At 43.6% G+C, this 19,432-nt stretch overlaps 1 protein-coding gene across 4 annotated transcripts in view; it reads right to left on the reverse strand.

Annotated features, from left to right (window-relative positions):
* Positions 1-19,432, reverse strand: part of GNG12 (G protein subunit gamma 12) — a 133,521-nt gene that overhangs the window by 22,212 nt on the left and 91,877 nt on the right. Inside the window, exon 3 of one of the 4 annotated variants that reach the window (XM_075999275.1) lies at positions 9,172-9,189. The exons of the other annotated variants lie outside the window; for them this stretch is intronic. The gene's annotated coding sequence lies outside the window, so the exon portion shown is untranslated. The remainder of the gene's footprint in view (positions 1-9,171; positions 9,190-19,432) is intronic. 4 annotated transcript variants of the gene reach the window in all.

The following is a 19,432-nucleotide window of genomic DNA, read 5'->3' on the forward strand; positions in this document are numbered from 1 at the left end:
GTCCTTGGTGGCACTTTCCCCTTTGTATCAAGGACAACTATAGGAAAGTGCATTTCTGATCCTGCAAGCTCTGGAAAGAAAGAAGTGCCCCACATGCCTTCGCTGGTTCACGCTGCCTGTGTAGGTCAGGTCCTTAAGAGTGGAGGGGAGAGAGAGGGCGGCTTCCCCAGGGTAATCATCTTATGGCCATAGCACTGGGCACAGCACACACTTCCAAGCAAATCCTAACAGCGAATACAATACTGATGCCTGCGTATTCAATTGTAAGGACATTTAAACTTTTCTAAAACTTACTTAATGCGTCCAGGGATTAAACTCCTGGGAGAGATCACAGAGATGAGCATTTAGTTGTCTGTGACCAAACAGGAGCTTCGGAAGGTTGAAGCAGATTCTACAAAAAGTCTGTTCTTAGGATGTTTTTCAGTAGTATGTGATATTCTCTGGAACTCTTTTATGTACAGTGTAAGGCAAAATAAATGATGTGTTAATATTACATGTGAACATTTTAAGATTTATTTTAGTAGACTGAATAAATTAAAAGCATGCAATTCTTATAAACAGCCATTTCCTGTCAGTGAAACATTTATAAATGAGCAGCTCTGGCATTCACATCATCACTGGATGTGTGTGCCTTCATGTGCTGCAGGGATTTAGAAATGAAAACCGGCTGAATTCTGGGGAAATGTATCTAAGTGTCCCATGTAGGAGATGCCACGTGTTTGTATGTCACTTCGGCCTTCACCCAATGTAGGATTCTGGTGTCCTATTTCTAATGTGGCAAGCCTGATATGATAATAATGCTATCAACACATGGCAATTTACAAAGTGCTTTCTCATATACTGTCTATATATGGGACAGGGTCAGTTACTTACTTAATTTTATTTTCATTTCTAATTTGGGACTTGCACGAACCTCTTGAATTTCACATGCAAATTTGTGATTAATAAGTAAGATATTTTTGCAGATAATTGGAAAAGATATAATCTTTTTGTCTCATGAGACACTGATTTCTTACTAGCCAATAAGGTGCTTTCCCTCTTAATTTTTTTTTGAGACAAGGTTTCACTCTGTTGCCCAGACTGGAGTGCAGTGGTGTCATCATGGCTCAGTGCAACCTCAAACTCCTGGACTCAGGGATCCTCCTGCCTTAGCCTCCCTAAGAGCTGAGACTACAGGTATGTACCAGCATACCTGGCTAATTTTTCTTTTCTTTTCTTTTTTTTTTTTTTGTAGATATGAGGTCTTGCTATAATCCCCAGTCTGGCTTAGAACTCCTGGGCTCAAGCAATCCTCCTGACTCAGTCTCCCAAAATGCTAGCATTACAAGCATTAGCCACTTGTGCCTGACCTGAATATTTAGTGTATTTTCACTTTTTTCCTTCCTAAGAGACAGGATCTTGTTCTGTCACCTAGGCTGGAGTGTAGTGGTAGGATCTTAGGACACAGCAGCCTCTGACTCCTGGGCTCAAGTGATCCTCCCACCTCAGCCTCCTGAGTAGCTGGGACTATAGGCCGTGTGCCACCACGCTTGGCTGTATTTTCACTTTTAATAATTTCTCATAGATGTTAAATAGAGGAAAGTATTGTTTTTCCCATTTGGTGATACTTTCTTAGAAGCAGATTATACCTGCACTTAAGAGGTAGGGTGGAGGGAAAGACCAAAACCACAAACAAAGCTCATAGAAGATGGATTCCAATAGGGATGCCTTTCAGAATCACTTGGGCAGCTCTTTTAACACACCCAGGTTCAAACCTTACCCTACACCTCCAAAATCAGAAAATCAGGGGTAGGACCTGGCAAAAGTGCATTGTGGAAAAGCTCCAGTGATTCTGATGTGCACTCCTGGTAAGAACCACGGGAACAGCACACATCAGGACTGCTCAGTCCCAGGGCCATGGTCTCCCTGACTGCTCTGCCTGGTGGCCTCAGGCAAGTCACTTTCCCTCTGGGCCTCAGCTTCCTCATCCTTAACAGGGGAGGACAATGCAGATGCTCTGCACCCCTTCTCTGCTTCTCTCTGAACAGCCCTCCCTTTCCCTGCTCTTCAGAACTACTCAGACCACTGGCTTAAACTTTTGATGCTTATACATCATCACAATGATCAAGGCAGGTGCTGTAAATGTCGCTAAAGGGAGCTGAATAGGTACCACAAGCTGCAGCAAGTACATCTAGTGCCTGATAGAATTATGCACATGCAGGAGGGGGTGGAGGGCTGGGGTCAGCACTTAGCTGCTTCTGCAGCCCCAGAAAGCATTGCAACTGGGGGAGGGGGCCGTCGGGCAGCTTTCCTTACCAAGGCGGTTCTAGAGCAGGCAAGCATTCAGGAGGGAAACTAGTATCAATGGGTTAAAAAAAAACAACCACACACACCCACAAATACAGAAAGTTTTCTTTCAGCCAGCATGTTCTGGGAAAGGATATCATAGCAAATTGAAATTTCTGGTTGAGTTACCACACGCAAGGGCGCCACTGTTGCTAGTTTTCAAAGAGAACAGCAGAATACACATGAGACCTGGAACCTAAGTGACGGTTAAGAGGCATTTCTGTGAAATTTCACAATTCCTGATAAAGCTGAAGGGCTCTTTGAACAAGTCCACGTTTTGGCACTGACACTGCTACACGGCCTGCCCTCATCTCAGGCCTGGGCCCTGCCTTGGGTGCGTCCTCACGTTTCTGACCGGCCCTGCCCTGTCTCCTGACATCTTTCCCATTCTAAACGCGGCTGTCCTTGGAGATTTTGCCCGAATGCCTCCTTTTCCTCACTCCGTTGCCTCCTCTCATCCACTCCCAAGGGCTTGCAGAGGACTCTTGTATCTGCCTCTAGTCCTGAGCCTGTCTGTGAGATCCACTTCCAGACAGCATGCCAGTTTCTAGAACTCAAAAAGTTGGACTCCCCTTTCTCTACACAGGGGGCCCTGCTCTGGACTCAGTTTCTTTCTCTTTTTTATTGAGACAGAGTCACTCTGTTGCCCAGGCTAGAGTCCATGGCATCAGCCTCGCTCACAGCAACCTCAAATGCCTAGGCTCAAGCAATCCTTCTGCCTCAGCCTCCCAAGTAGCTGGGACTACAGGCATGCGCCACCATGCCCGGCTAATTTTATATATATATATTTAGTTGGCCAATCAATTTCTTTCTATTTTTAGTAGAGATAGGGTCTCACTCCTGCTCAGGCTGGTTTCAAACTCCTGACCTTGAGCAATCCGCCCGCCTCAGCCTCCCAGAGTGCTAGGATTACAGGCGTGAGCCACCGCGCCAGGTCATCAGCTTCTCTCTCTCTCTCTCTCTCTCTCTGAATAAAATGACTTTTATTACAGTTACCTAGACTCAAAATGCTAGTTCCGTTTCTGAGACCACCGCCTTGCCCCATCACATCCGAAGAGCTGACCAGTTCTACCGCTTCTACTTCTCATCAGCTCTTCTTCTCTGGTCCTCCACGTCAACCTTGTGCCCAGGCCAGCCCTCCCTTGTTGTGTCAGGAGATGATGCCGATAGCCTTGGCTTTCTCGGTTTCCCCTGTGTTCTGCTCCATGGCTTTCGACCTGTCAGACTGCTGGCAGGGCCCAGGAGTCCTAGATCAGGGCAAAAGCTAATTAAACAGGTGTGAGCAGGCCCTCTCTGTCTGAGGGGCCCAAGGCACCACCACTGATCAGCTCTCCCCTCTCGCTCCCCAGTGGCACCCTGAGGGGACTTTGCAGATGCCCAGGGCTTCCTGAAACACATTTTGAAACCACTGCTGCAAGCCGCTACAGATACCTCAGCCCGATGAATTTAAAATTCAGCTCTAATGATATCATAACCCCTCAAAAATCATCCACAGGTTGGTGGGAATGTAAATTATGGCAATACTAACTTAGGCAGGACATTCGCATATGCTAGTCCCAGGTATATTCCCAAAAGAAATGTGTACCTATGCTCATCAAAAGACACCTACTAGAATGTTCATAGCAGCACTTTTCAAAACATGCCCCAGATGGAAACTACTCAAATGAGCAAACAGGAGCATACTGTATCACTCGGCGGAACGGCACACGGCAAACGGCAGGGGACACGCTTTGAAAACACGCAACATGGATGAGTTTCACAAACATAACGCTGAGAGAAGCCAGCTGCAAGAGAGAGAAAAAGGAGCACCTGCCACGTGATTCTGTTCACATCACGCACTGCACCAGGGGGACGGACCTACACTGTCATTAGGACAGTGGATGGTGGTTATCTTTGACAGGGAAGGTGGCAGAGGAAACACAATGAGCTTCCAAGTGCTGGCTGTGTGTTTAGCTTATGAATAAATCATTAAACTTATGCTTTGGGTACTTTTCTGTACAATATTTTACTTCAATAAAACACTTAAAACAAATCAACCATCAAATGTCCCCGATTAACTACTGAACTAAATGCAACTTTCACTGTGACTGTAATTGACCCTTCTGGAGTCTTCTCTCTCTTTACGCTGGGGATTCTTTGCACCTAAAGGGTCCAGGTATTCCTGCGAAATGCTGTGGAAATGTATGCTTTCTGGAGAGAGGTTCCACAGCATTCCATAGCGTTCATCCATTGCACTTCGTCAGAGTTTCAAAGGGGCCCGCCAACCCAGAAAAGGTAAAGAACAACTGCTCTGCTTGCTGCTCCTCACATGGTCCCTGAAATTGAACTCTGTGACTCACTCCTGTTGTGTTTGTCTTCTCCTCAGGAAGTCCTCCCCTCTCTGACTGGCCCCAGTGGAGATCCTACCTGTTTCTAGGGCCTACCAGGTCACCTCTATCACCACACCTCTGTTGATCCCCAACAAATAACTACCGGCTCTCTGGCTTCCACAGCTATTTATCAGGGGTCTGCTATGATACTCAGGTAGGCCCTGAGGGTGCACAAACAAACCCTAATCCCTGCCCTCAAGGAGTTTTCTATGCAGTAGTGGGAAAACAGACACATCCATACCTAACTTTTAGCAGAAAGGCAGCAACAAGACAGAGAGAGGGGTAAGTCCAAGGAGAGTTCAGAGGAGGAAAGGATTCCTTTTGGCTAGGGGAAATCCAGGCTGCTTCATGGAGGTGGTGGCATTGCCCTGCATGCTATAGAACTGGGAGGGAAGGGCATTCTAAGTGGAGGGGCAAAGGCAAGTGCAGTCAAAGCCCTGAGCCTATGCAGAGAAGGGCGGGCAGGTTCTCCCAGAGGAGAGACACCACAAAGAAGATCTGGAAGGGTGTTGGCTGGAATCAAAAGATTGGCTGCCAGGCTCAGGAGTTTGAATTTTATGCTGGATGTAACTGAATGTTGCAGATAAATTTTAAGCAGGGTATGATATGATCAGATATGTGCCTTACTATCTCAGATAGATTAGGATGACCTCCTCCTCCTCTGGGGGTCTAACATTGTTCTGCCTCTATGGTACTTCACTGCCTTTTGCTTTGTTATATGGTTATTTGTATGCTTTTTTTGTAATCTCCACTTTGACTTGATTCAACCTAATGGAAGACCATATGGTTTTAGTGCTAGTATATCATGTTATACATAGTGGCACTGAGTAAATATTAATGCCAGGTACAGTGGCTTGTGCCTGTAATACTGGCTACTTGGGAGGGAGAGGTGGAGGATCATTTGAAGCCAGGAGTTTGAGAACAGACCAAGCAACATATTGAGACCCCATCTCAAGAAAAATTCTGAAAAATTAGCTGGGTGCAGTGGTGGGTGCCTGTAGTCCCAGATACTCAGGAGGGTGAGGCAGGAGGATCACTTGAGCCCAGGAGTTGGAGGCTGCAGTGAGCTATGATTGTGCCACTGTACTCCTGCCTGGGTGACAGAATGAGACCTCATCTCTAATAAAATAAAATGTATTTGGCACATAAACATGCAATATCAACTTAAACTTGTTTGTGAATGAATGAGGAAAGAGGGTGGGAAGGTGCAAAAGAAAAATCATTCAGGGCGTAATATAAATGAGTTGGACAAGTTCAGTATCTGGTTCACCTTTGAGATTCTATGTCTATGCCTAGATGTTCACTATTCGGAATGTCTGACATCTAGAGGAAAAAACTGCACTCGTAAAGAACGATGTTTAAAGTTACCCAAGGGGCCAGGCATAGTGGCTCACGCCTGTAATCCTAGCACTCTGGGAGGCCGAGGTGGGCGGAATGCTCGAGGTCAGGAGTTCGAAACCAGCCTGAGCAAGAGCGAGACCCTGTCTCTACTATAAATAGAAAGAAATTAATTGGCCAACTAATACATACAGAAAAAATTAGCTGGTCATGGTGGCGCATGCCTGTAGTCCCAGCTACTTGGGAGGCTGAGGCAGTAGGATCGCTTAAGCCCAGGAGTTTGAGGTTGCTGTGAGCTAGTCTGATGCCATGGCACTCACTCTAGCCTGGGAAACAAAGCAAGACTCTGTCTCAAAAAAATAAATAAATAAATACCAAGTTACCCAAGGACTCTATATGAAGTGGCTGTGCGGAGTGGTGCCCCATCCTATGATCTCAAGTTAACTGCTGATTATCAGTTGGGGAGTCCTCAGAATAAAGGGACTATTACACATCAAGAGAGTCCTGTTCAATGCTTACCACCTAGAACATGAAATCAGAAAGTCCAGCCTCACCCTTGGCCCTGTTCCCTGACTTCCAGGGTGCTCTGGAAGTGGAGAAAAGAGATAAACTGTTTAATCTCTCAGGTCCTTGGGTTTCTTATCTAAAAAGAGGAGATTAAGTACTTTGAATGCTGGGAAGAAAGGGGCTCTGCCTGCAAATCAAGAAGGAAGAAAACACTCTACTGGGAAAGAAATTAACTTAGGTACCGAGTAGTGGGTCCCACAGCTCACGACAGCTAATAATAATGTTCACTGCGCTATTTCTTCTTTGTATATCATCACTTTTTGCTTTTGATGCTCATGTTTATTATTGCACCTCACAACCACCCTGTAAATTAAATTGCTTTGTCTGGCTGCCATAGGAGAAAACTGAGGCAAAAGGAGATTTGATGACCTGCTCAAGGTCCCTCAGAACTGGAGAAAGAACCTGGATTCCCAACTCCCAGACAAGGCTCTTTCTAGGTCTCATGGACTCTGGTGCAGTAACTTTCACCAAGAGCAGTGATGCCTCCTCAGGGGTGACCCGGTGATAGCTGCTGCCCTCCTGGCAGTTGTGCCCACTTGTATGAATTGGGGTGGGGACCTCCATTTGGTCTGGCCTGGGTGATTAAGCACTTTATCATGGCCAAGGGCAATACATGGGAAGCTGAACCCTGCAGGATCTGAGCAGCTGGTGTGGCTTACCCAAAGGAGGGCGTGGGAAAGGAAAAGAGAAATTTAGCACCATTTGCGACTGCACAGGCTCCCAAGCCTGCACGGCCACACTGCACGGCCTAGTCAAGTGTGTAACATGCAGTGCTGACTGCGACTGGAACTGGCCCAGAAGGTCTGAGTTTCCTTCCTTCTCTGCAAAGCTTTCCAGCTAGGCAGGCGACAACACCCATTGCAAGTTGCTATTTAGTCTAGCCCTATTTTTGGAGCTATCTTGGGGTGTTTTCCTTTTCTTCTTCTTTTTTTAAATAAAAAAGAAATACGCTGAGAATTCAAATTTTATGCATGTGAATAAAATAAAAAGTTAAAACTTTCCTTCTAATTTCACTCCAAAAGGGTAGTTACTGTCAATTTAGTCTTTTTCTTCCTTCCACAACTTCTTCTGGCCTTTGCAAACATACACACCATACACATGTATATGATTTTTAAACCAATGGGTTCATATTTACATATAGTTCTGCAAATTGCATTTTTCATTCAACAATAAACATAATCATGAGCCACCATAGTGGTGGCTCATACAGAGCCAGGTGCTCATACAGAGCGTTGGTGTATTTTTCTAATTTTAATTTCTCATTTTGAGACTTTAAAATTTATATATATATATATATATATATATATATATATATATATATATATATATATATATATGGGGCAACATAAAAAATACCTCGGGTCAGTTTTGAAAATTAGCAAATTCCTGCAATTGCTCTCTTCCCCAGTGGACTTCCTCCAATCATCCTGGAAGTCATTGCAAGACCACTTCAGAGCGTGCAAGGAAGGGGAAGAGCAAAACCAAATGTTATCTGCCTGTTGCAGGACTTTCCAACAAGTGCCCTAGGCAGGCTGAGTGCTGAGCGAACAGCCCAGAAGCTGAGCCTGCAGCTCATCATCCAGAGCTCATTCCCATTGGAAAATAGTCTGAGTAACAGAAGGCAGTGGCAAATTCAGCGAAAGTGCAATGCTTGGTGATTGTTTCCCCTTTTGGAAACCCAGGGGTCAGTGGTTTGCAAGGGCAATTGCCTTGCTCAAACACAGGGAACTTGAGTTCCTTTCTCACTAGAATATTGGTGTAGATTCTGCTGGGCCCACCTACAGTGTGTGGCTAACCCTGATAGCTGTCCCCTGTCCCAGGAGGAGTGTGTGTTCATCCTGACTTAAGGGCAGAGAGATCTCCTGCCTAGACCTGAGCAAAGGTCTGGGCTGCTATCTGGAACAACCAGATGGGGCCGGGCAGAGAGAGGACAGGGCAGCCAGAGAAAGCCCTGGAGGAGACGGGGGTGGGGCATGCTGTTTCTGTGATACAGTTTTCTGAAGAGCTGTGAGACAGCATTTTGGCTTCAGCCAGAGCCCATAGGGAACACATTTTTTGATTCCTTCTGCTACATTTAGAACACTGAGTACTTCTCTCTGTACACAATAGTGTTCTAGGTCCTTTAGATGCACAAAGTAATTTAGTCCTCACAATCGCCCTATGAGAGAGTGCTGTGACATTTTCCCCATTACATGGATGGGGAAGTTGGGCATAGGAAGCTAGATCACTTACCTAGGGACTAGCAGACATGGGACGTGAACCCAGGCACCCTGGCTCCAAAGCCCACACACTTCACCATCACGCTATGCTACAAAGATAATAAGCAGGCTTCTTTCACGCAAGACTTCTCAGGGTCTTTCCTACACTAAGATACATTTATGATCTGCAAGAAGCATATGGTTTGTAGAATATCCCCAAATTATTTGAGCATAGAAATGTTTTCCTAGGAACATCTCATGAGATCAGTGTTCTACTAACCACACTGAGTAAATGCTGGCAGAGGGAGTTGCTAGGAACAGGGTGTAAGCTTTAGTTCTTGTCATTTCACCGCGTGACTTTCAAAATTGCTTACCTTGAGCCCGTCTCACATCTGTAAAAAAATGGGAATAACAATAGTTTCTATGCCTTATGGAACTGTTTGAGGATTAATGCATATGGCAAAGTTCTAAGCATTCAATTAACGGGAGCTCTCATAATGATGATAAGGAATACTAAATATTAATTTAATAATAAAAGAATTACGAGAATTCAGTGAAAAGGAGCAGAGAATCACAGCAAATACTACGACCTCTGAGTGATCTACACAACAGTCTCTGTCAGAAAACCATGAGAAATTCTCACATGAAAGAAAATCCCGAAACACCACAGAGTGCAATATTATTCTAAGGGAAGGAGAAATAAGGGAAAATATTAAAAAAAAAAATAGCTCAGATTTAAAGTTTCTTTGGCAAAGTGGGCCCTCTGATACTGCAATAGATGCAGACCAAAGACAAGGGCCAATTTCCTGAGTGCTAAATCCAGCTAAGGAGCCCTTCAGAGGAGAAAGAGCCGGGGGCTGGCCCCACAGTGTTTGGTGACGGGAGGAAGATGCACACTAACTTTTGGGGGGGGTAAATTCTCATCACTGCACTGAAAGTGGCTTGGCATCCACAGGATATCTTCCTGTTCCCGTCTGCCGGAATGACTCACGCCACTGCCATTTCACTTGCCGCCACTGTGGGAGCAGAGCTAGGAGTCTGTTCATCAGGGACCCAGGCTCCACACAGGCATCCCCAGTCCCTGCCTGACACAACACTCACCCCCACCCCCTTCTTCCGGTCGGTCGTGCCTGCCAAACACGTAAGAGTTGACAAGAAACAAAACAAAAATCCCCACACCGCCACCAAGCAGCGGGCAGGAAGAAGGCTGCAGTCCACGACAGCTACTGCTCCCTCAGGCACAGCCGAGGCTCCAGGAGCCAGGGCACCTGAAGCGATGTGTTCTCAGTGGGCCAGAGCAGCTGTGGACGCTGGACCTGCTTCCTGCTGTGTGACTATGTAAATGCATCTTGTGCTGGGGCCAGCGCTGTGGGCCAGCTGTGCCCCGTGGCAGGGACGTGTGAGTAATGGAGCCGCCAGCACAGCCTCTCAGTGGAACTCGCTCGTGCACCCTGCAGGCTCAGACCCCCAATGCCAGCCAAGCCCAGAAGCAGTGACCCCTCATGGGACACTGCCTTGCCAAGGAAGCCATCCATGTGGCAGGACGGGGCAGACAATTCCCTGGCAAGCACAGCCTGGGGAAGACAGAAGCCACGAACCTCAGGAGATGGGAACTGAGTTGGAGGATGATCAAAACCTAGGGGATTAGACTCCAGGCTGAACTCAGAATGGTTTCCTTGTGTCACTTCCAATCAGCCTCAGTTTCCTCATGCAAGATGAGAGGGGCTCATCTCTTTTTCAGGGCATCATCTGTGTAGGCGCGGAATGTGTGTGCTTCCTAATGTTCACAACAACACTAGAAAGGAACTATCTCACATCCCATTTTGCAGGTGTGTAAACTGAGGCTTGAAGGAGTGAGTGAGCGTGGCCAACACTGTACAGGCACTAAACTCATGCAGCTAAGATTTAAACTGAGAATTGTGAATATTCAGATGTGTCTCCTGAAATTCTACATAGGCATCTAAGCTACCTTAAAATGATGTTTGCAACTAAAATCAAGTGTTAATTTTCAACGTGAGCATTACTCACTTAGTAAATTATCTACTGCAAATTAAAAATCTTATTTTCATCAGCCCTTCTTGGGCTACTTATTCTCTTATATTGCCAAATGGAATGTGCTTAGGGAATTGTAAATGTATTTTGAAATTAGCTAAAGCAAAGTCTAACTATAATTCTCATATGAAATCATTAGCAAAATAAATCACTAAAACAATTCCATGGGCCAAATATAAATGACTTCTGTTCTACTGTAGTATCTTGGTAATTGGCCTGAAGAAAGTTGGTTTTAAATGAGAGCACAGCCATACGGATGGTGGAAAGAGCTCTGCACCTAGGGTCAAGCGACCTAGAGTCTATGCAGGCCCAGTTGTTAGTTAATTAACTGTGTAATTTATGCAAGTCACTTAATCTCCTTCTCCTTCTGCATCAGTAAAACAAAGGCTTAGATTAGATCAGCGTTTCCTACTGGTTGCAATATGAAGACTCCTTTTAATGTACAAACACTTAATAGATTCTTTCCCCACCCAAAGATAGTTGTTGTTTTGAAGCCTATTGGTTAAGGAGAATATATAATAAAAAATGAACAGAAATGCTCTCTTTATTTTATTAATTGCAACAATATCTTCATATATTGGAACAAGAGTAGTGCTTTTAAGTTTAAGACACTATTATTCAATTTATGGTCAATATGTGGCCTCTAAAAACATTCGCTTACCCTTTGCAATAAACAGTCCATTCTTCTTACCATTCTTTGCCTGTAAATTTTGAATATTTGTATTAAATGGCCTCAAAGGTTCCTTTCAGTGTAAAGCTTTATCATAGCATATAAGCCAATTGTTTCTAAGAAACTATATGCCAGGCTTCTAGTTTTTGTTTTGAATAATAAAACAAATTTTCAGTTAGTGATTCTGTTTTGCATTAAACACTCATTGTACAACAATAGCCACGGATTGATTCACTCATCAGATGTATACTGAATGCTCACACAGCTTTGGTCTACAAGTCTTTTCCTCGGTCCTAAGTATTCCCCTCTGTTTATCTTTAGCCTCAACCTTCCCCTGGAGCGATGGTCTCCAATCTCCACTTGTCTGCTCAACATCTCCACTTGGATATCTACAATGCATCTCAAACATAACCTGTGTAAAGCAAACCTCTGGACTCCTCCCCCCATGTTTGCCAAAATCCTTCCTCTGGTGGCATCATCCCCCATCTCTGAAGTGGTAACAGCATTCACCCAATGCTCAGGCCCAAAAGTTTCTTTCCTGAGATCCTCTCCCTCAAGGAGGTAATCTACAGAGTTCATCACAGGGACCAGTAAGATCTCAATCCAACGTAAGTTTACTGAGAGCCTACTGCGTGCCAGGCCCCACACAGGGACACAGAAGAGAGGGGAGGTTGACACTGCACAGGCGATAAAGAGTGTTGTGAGTGCTGGAGGGCATGTGCTCAATGCTGGGAAATCAGAGAGCCAAGGAGCTCTCACTGGTTCTGGTGGCCTCTCGGAAGTGGTGCTCAGGATCTACACCCTGAAAGGAAGAGCCTGCTTCAAAGTAGTCTACGTGGAAGGTTAGAAATCTACTACTAATAATACTCCCATTACTCAGAATATCTGGCTTCTGAGCGTCAGGGGTGAGGGCCAGAGCAAATCAGAGCTGGGCATAAACTGGAAACAGTGAGCTCAGACATCTAAGACCAAATGAACGACCGACCTGCTTAATCTAAGCCTAACCTAGCCATGAAAGCCACTGGGAAACTGGAATTTCCCAAAGGCTCAGTAAGTAGTAAATAGTTACAACTTTCTTTTTTTTTTAAACAGAGACCACCAGGATGAAGTGTAGTGTAGTGCAGTGGCTATTCTCAGGTGTCATCACAATGCACTGCAGCCTGGAACTCCTGGCCTCAAGGGATCCTCCCACCTCAGCCTCCCAAGTAGCTAGGAACAGGCACCTGCCACCATGAGCAGCCTAAACTTTGTATTAAAGCCACTTTCCGTCCTCTTCAGAAAGAAAATGTTCATATCTTTTGATGCAATCATCTAAACCCAGGGAATTTATCCTAAGGAAATAATCCAAAGTATGTGCACTGAGATATTTACTACAGTGTTATTTACTGAAAAATTAAAAATGAAGAAGGAAAAGAATACATAAAACTTAGAAATAGGCCAGGCACAGTGGCTCATGCCTGTAATCCTAGCACTCTGGGAGGCCAAGATGGGTGAATCGCTCAAGGTCAGGAGTTCAAAACCAGCCTGAGCAAGAGCGAGACCCTGTCTCTACTAAAAAAAAAATTGAAAGACATTAATTGGCCAACTAAAAATATATAGAAAAATTTAACCAGGCATGGTGGCGCATGTAGTCCCAGCTACTTGGGAGGCTGAGGCAGGAGGATTGCTTGAGCCCAGGAGTTTGAGGTTGCTGTGAGCTAGGCGGACACCACAGCACTCTAGCTGAGGCAACAGAGTGAGACTCTGTCTCAAACAAAACAAAACAAACTTAGAAATAGATAAGTTATGGCATACCAGCTGCATGAAGCATTCTGTACCACTGAAGGTATAATTTTTGAAAACTGTATTGCTATATAAAACATGTTTAGGATATTACTGCTTTTTACAAGGTATATAAAAATTATATATAAAATGGATAAAGAGTGAGCAGAACATACCAAAATGAAGTTAATTTGCTAGACAAGACTATGAATACTCTTACTATTGTTGTTTGAACAATAAGAACAATTAGAAATAGAATATGTCTCTTAATTTTCTCTTCCCTCACCTGGAACTTGGGTCTGCAAATTACAGCCAGTGGGCCAAATCCAGTCTGCTGCTGAGTTTTGTAAATAAAGTTTTATTGGAACACAGGCATGCTCCCACTTATTTATGTATTATCCATGGCTGCTTTTGCCCTACAGTGGCAGAGCTGAGTGGTTGTGATGGAGACTGTAAGGCCCACAAAGCCTGAAATATCTACTGTTTGGTCCTTTACAGAACAAGTTTGTCATCCTCTGATCTAGAGTAAGGAAAGACCATGCTTCATCCTAGAAGTCTACCACATGTATAACTGCTATGATTTAAATGTTTGTGTCTTCCACAAATTCTTATGCTGAAATCCTAACCTTCAAGGTGAAGGTATTAAGAGGTAGTGATTAGACAGTGAGCATGGAGCCTTCACAAATGGGGTTAATGTCCTTATAAAGTGGGCCCAAGGGAGCGCAATGGCCCTTTCCACTTTGTGAGTAAACAGTGAGAAGGTGCCATCTATGAGAAAGCAGGACCTCACCAGACACGGAATCTACCAGAGCCTTGCTCTTGGGCTTCCTAGCCTCCGTAACTGTGAGAAATAAATATTTATTGTTTATAAGCTGCCCAATTTATGGTATTTTTGTTGTAACAACCATGAATATGGATAAATGAACAAGGAATCATCTATGGTTTATACTTTCATCCACTAGTTCTTAAGGAAAAAAAACCCCAAAGAATAAAGCTATTCCCCCAAATACACTTCCCCACTATCTGTTTCTACTTCAACTTGGATAAGAAGGCCATGCATTAATCAGATAGCTTATTATCTAATTTAAACCTTAATTCATTTTTATAAGATACAGACTGGGGAAAGGAGACAGAGAAATGCTTCTTAAGTTAAAGGTTATGCCAAGAACTAGAAAGTATTTCTCCCAATTTAAGGGTGTTTTTGTCTGCTTTTAAAAACATCTCTGGCCTTTGGGAAGAATAAACAAGTCAGATTTCCTGGCTAGTCTGACTGATTGCACACCTGGACTTCATGGCCACCACCTTCTGGTGTAAGGTCATTAACACATACAGACTACATAGATTTTTCTTCCAAGCTATTCCCCATGGCACTATAAAAATGCATTGACCCTGGATAAAGTTCACCATATTCTACCCAAAGTCCCTAACAAGTTACCTGTGCCATTAACTGCCTGGCATCTGTCTCCTTTGTTTGCCCATGCTTATGGTCAACGGCTCATTATCAGAGTTTGGAGGGGCTGGCATTGCCCCAAATAGAAAATGACCAGAAATTGCTCTTTGATTCCAGTACTCTTAGATCTATAACAATTAAACTAGCTGTTTGATATTAGAAAAAATTATTTAAAAATATTATATAACTTAGGACAAATTCTAAAATTGGATCAAGGAAGTAAAGTCTAAGTCAAAAGTCCCAAACTGGCAGTTGGAAGACTGAAGTTGGCTTGCAGATCTGTTTTATTTGGCCCACAGAGAATTATTAAAAAAAAAAAAAATGCAGCCAACATTTAGAAATTGAGAGTTTTCACGTTTAAAAAACCAAGATTTCTGGCTTCTTTTCAGAGAGCACATTCCCACGTGGATGCTCAGCTGGGGTTGAGTAGCAGATGCTCTTGGGATAGGGTCCAGCCCTACTCCCTACACCACGGTACTTGCCTGGGCCCCATAGGTGGCTGAGGTTGCGATCAGAGGGTAAGCCATCTTTTGAAAAGTTGTCCCGATGTTTTCAGCAGGCGATGGGACCAATGACAAGTTTGCAAACCAAAACCTTTAAAGTGCTGAGACTGTATTTAAGTTCTTTCTGCTTCTCCACTTAGAGGTGGCATGAATGAGGGTGAAGCTGGCAGATTCTCTAACACCTTTCTAGAAATGACTTAAATAAAGGTTCACAAAATTCACAAAAGACTTGTCCACCACAATGTGCATTAATCAATTAATACTGAGAAATGTTTTATTCTAATGAGCCCAGTTCTGTTTACCTCCCCTGACCTACTCTAAACGGATCTAATCTTTAATCATCTAATAAACAAGGGTCAGCATCAGAAAGAGGCAAGCCACTACGCTACATACCCACAAAGAATCCAGGAATTCCCTGACCCCAAGGCTTTGGAAATTCAGCTGGGAAGAAAACTCCTACTGAGACCAAAGAGAAGATAATAGCCCTAGCTCTATGCCAGGCATTGTACTCAGGGCTTCTGTCCTCACAATTACTCCATGACATATGATTATTATTTCAAAAAGAGTGATAAGTTTGGTCACCTGAAATGATACGTAGGGTCCAAAGAAATTGAAGAAAAATAGTGTAGAACAGTGTGTAGAATGGGACATACACAACCTAAAAGAAAGAAATCTTTATGATAAATGAAGTCACTAAATTTCAGTGAAAGATCACTGGCAATTTATACCATTTGATTGGTCTGTACATTAAAGAGAGCAATTTTCCACTCTCGGGAACATATAATGATTTTTGGTAGTAGATAGATATATATTCTTTATTTTAATAGGAATAGTTCATATTTACTTGAAAAAGATAAAGAGACACACCAACCCAGTGGTTTTATGGATATTATTTGAGACAAGGTTAAATTAGAAGGTCCCTCCTGGGACTTGCAGCCTAGGAGGGGTGGGGCAGGGGCAGCTGAGTGAGAATGAAATGCTGTCCGGTGTTTTTAGAAATTTGAATCTTGAATTCTCAGCATCAGGATTTAGTATGTACTGAGTAGTACCTGAAGCGGAAACAAGGGTCTTGGTGCCATTGTTAGCTGGGTAGGCAAAATAACATCGAAACACAGATAAAACAAAATGCAACATACTTTGGTTAAAAATAAAAACTGCACCTAATCCCATGCTTCTATACAGCAAATGATAGAGAATTTTTATTTATGGCTGCCGTAGCCAAAGGCAACAGAAGGAAAGGGTGAAACCTAGATAAGGCTGGATTAGATAAGGACCAGGATAGGCCAGAATGCCTTTGCATGCAGGGATTCTGCAAGGGGGAAGTAAGACAGTTTAGGTTTACTCACATCTGCCTCTATCCAATCTGCTGCCTGACTACTCCCCACAAAAGTCCTATCTGAATTTATGACATACATATTTTAACATTTCAAAAAATTCAAGGAGCAATTAATATAGACTGCTGTAATGCTTAAAATGTTTCTATTCCTCAATTCCTCAAACAGAATTTCTATGTTTCTATGTTTCTATTCCTCAATTCCTCAAACAGAATTCTTTGTGTTTGGGAACAGGTGAGTTCTGAGGCAGAACAGTCACGCTGCTTTCTCAAGGACGTCGGTTTCTAAGAGACAGGAGAACAGCAGTTGTATGTTAATCACTTTCCTGGAAATATATCAGAATGGATAAAATGGCATTTATCTGCCAGTGAAGTACTGAAAACGGCCAGTAGAAATACGGTAATAAGCCACTTTGGGTGTGTTAGCCTGAGTATGTATGTGAGGAAGGGGAGGGACTCCAAAGAGCATTGCTTGAATGATGATGATAATAATAATACCTGCAATAATCATAACAGTATTTACTGGGCGCCTACTGTGTAGCAAGCATTTGTGCTAAGTATTATATGAGGATTACCTCATGGAATATGTACACTAACCCTATGAGGGGCTACTATTATCATTCCTACTTGATGTCAGGAGAAACTGAGGCATGAAGAAATTAAGTAAATTAGAGCTAGGAAGTCACAGAGCTGGGATCTGATCCTAGGCAGACTGACTTCAAACTTTTGCTCTTAAAATGCTGGTCCGCCAGCTGCCTTTTCAGCAAGACGGTTCTGTGTTAAACCACAGGGTTTCTGTACTACCAATGCTGTATGCAAGCCTAGAGCCCAGGCTGACCTTCTCAGGTGCCTGAAGAAAGGCAGAAGCTACCTCTGGTATTTCTTGTCCACTGTGCCCTACGCTGTGCTCAGGCACTTCTCTAAATAATTGATTTTCAGACACGTAAGGAATGTTCGTAAGAAGGACTGCCAGTCTGTAGTCTGCCAAGAGGGCCCACATATCTTGCTCTAGCTCTTATGGAAATGGAGACAAGGCATGATTCCAGAATCATGAGTTATGTGACTGCCACTTATCCAGCAGTTGGTAGGAGGACTCAGGTGTTTTTTGTGAAAGGCCATGTAGATGCCGTCTTATTTCATCCTCACTATATGCATTAGACCTGCGTTATAGATGGGAAGAGCGAGCTTCAATCATTTGCACCAAAATTACACACCTAGCAAGGGGTAGACCTGGAATTGGAGACCAGGCCTCTCTAGCTCCAAATCTTCTGTCCCTCCTAGCACATCACCTAAGGGAGTATGTGATCCTATTTAAAACCACAGGCAAGAGTAGTGGCTAAGTTCATAGACTGGAGCCAGACTGTCTGGGTTTGACCAGCTCTACCACCTACTTGCTGTATGACTGAAGGCAAATCACTTATTTTTCTCTGTGCCTCTTTCCACATCTGTAAGATGAGAATAATAATTATACCTATTCTATTGGGTTGTACTGAGGAATGAATGCATTAATATTTTTGTAAAGGGTTAGAACAATGGCACATAGTAAATATTTACCTAAGTGTGTGAAATAAATATAAAACTCCCTCTTATGTGGGCACTTAAACACAGATGCCAAATAAACCAGGGTAGTAGTACCAATGGAATGCAGTACCAACGGGAGGGAAACGTATATAAATCAACTCTCGCGGTAGCCAACGTAGCAAGCCCACCACAAACGCTGCTGTGGGACTTGGTAGCTTTCTGTCTGAGCTATTGAACTGAAGAATATGTTTGGAAAAGAGCTCTAGGCTTTAGTCCCAGATCTGACCGTGAATTAGCTGTGTGACTTGGAGAAGGGATTTCACTCTTCAGGGCCTCAGTTTTTTCCCGTGTTAAAAGCTGCCCTGGCATGACCGGGAAGGGGACAGCCCAGAAATGGAGCCCAAATCCCCTGGGGTCTGGTTCTCCCACATACGGATTTTATAACTTTGGACGTACTGCTTCATTCCTTTGATTTCAATTTCTTTTCCTCTAAAATGGAGAAAATGATGCCTGTCCCCCTATTTCACAGGGTTGGAGTCAAATAAGAAAGCAAATGTGAGAGCAGCTCTGTAAACAGCTCCCCCCCCCCACCAAGCACCTCCTGTTGCTGGGAAACAGGTGGACACTGATAAATATTTGTGGAAATGACTCGCACCACCTACCACTGTCTGAAGGAATTCCCTGTATTTGTTTATTACTTGTCTCTCCACCCCCTAGAATCTCAGGTCCCCGAAAGCAGGGACATCTTTGTCTATATTCCTGCACCTGGTAAAGGGTCAGCACTTAATAAATATTTATTGATTGAATTTGTGGGAAGTATGAATACATGAATCAACGAATTAATGGCTTTGAAGTTACATGAAAAGCAAACACACTGACCTAAAAATTCTAGCAAAAGCCCAAAGTACTAGGAAATGGTAAAGATACGTAGGGATAAAGCTCTTGGTGTGTCATCTGACTCGGGGGAATGGCAGAGTTAAGATACTATAAAGTGGTTAAATTAACATACTCAGCAGGTACGCAGACTTTCTAAAGCTGAATACCAACTGGGATAATTAAAGGCCAGAGCCTTCTCCTTTTTTTAATTGACTCCCCTATAAACTACCTGCTGACAAAGGCATAATTAAGTTGATTCCTGGAAGAACACATAAGGAAACTTTTCTCCTTCATTCTTAATTAAAAAAAAAAAAGTCTCCACTTCCCCCCCCCCAAGCTCAATGAGCACTTAAATTCACCAGAACTAAAAGGAAAGTTACAAAATACTTAAAAAACAAACAAACAAAACACCAAAAAACAAAACTAAGCCTGCAACATCCCTTCTTCCCAGGAACCAATGGGTGGAGGC

Source organism: Microcebus murinus, chromosome 2, assembly GCF_040939455.1.
Source record: "Microcebus murinus isolate Inina chromosome 2, M.murinus_Inina_mat1.0, whole genome shotgun sequence".
NCBI lineage: Eukaryota > Metazoa > Chordata > Mammalia > Primates > Cheirogaleidae > Microcebus > Microcebus murinus.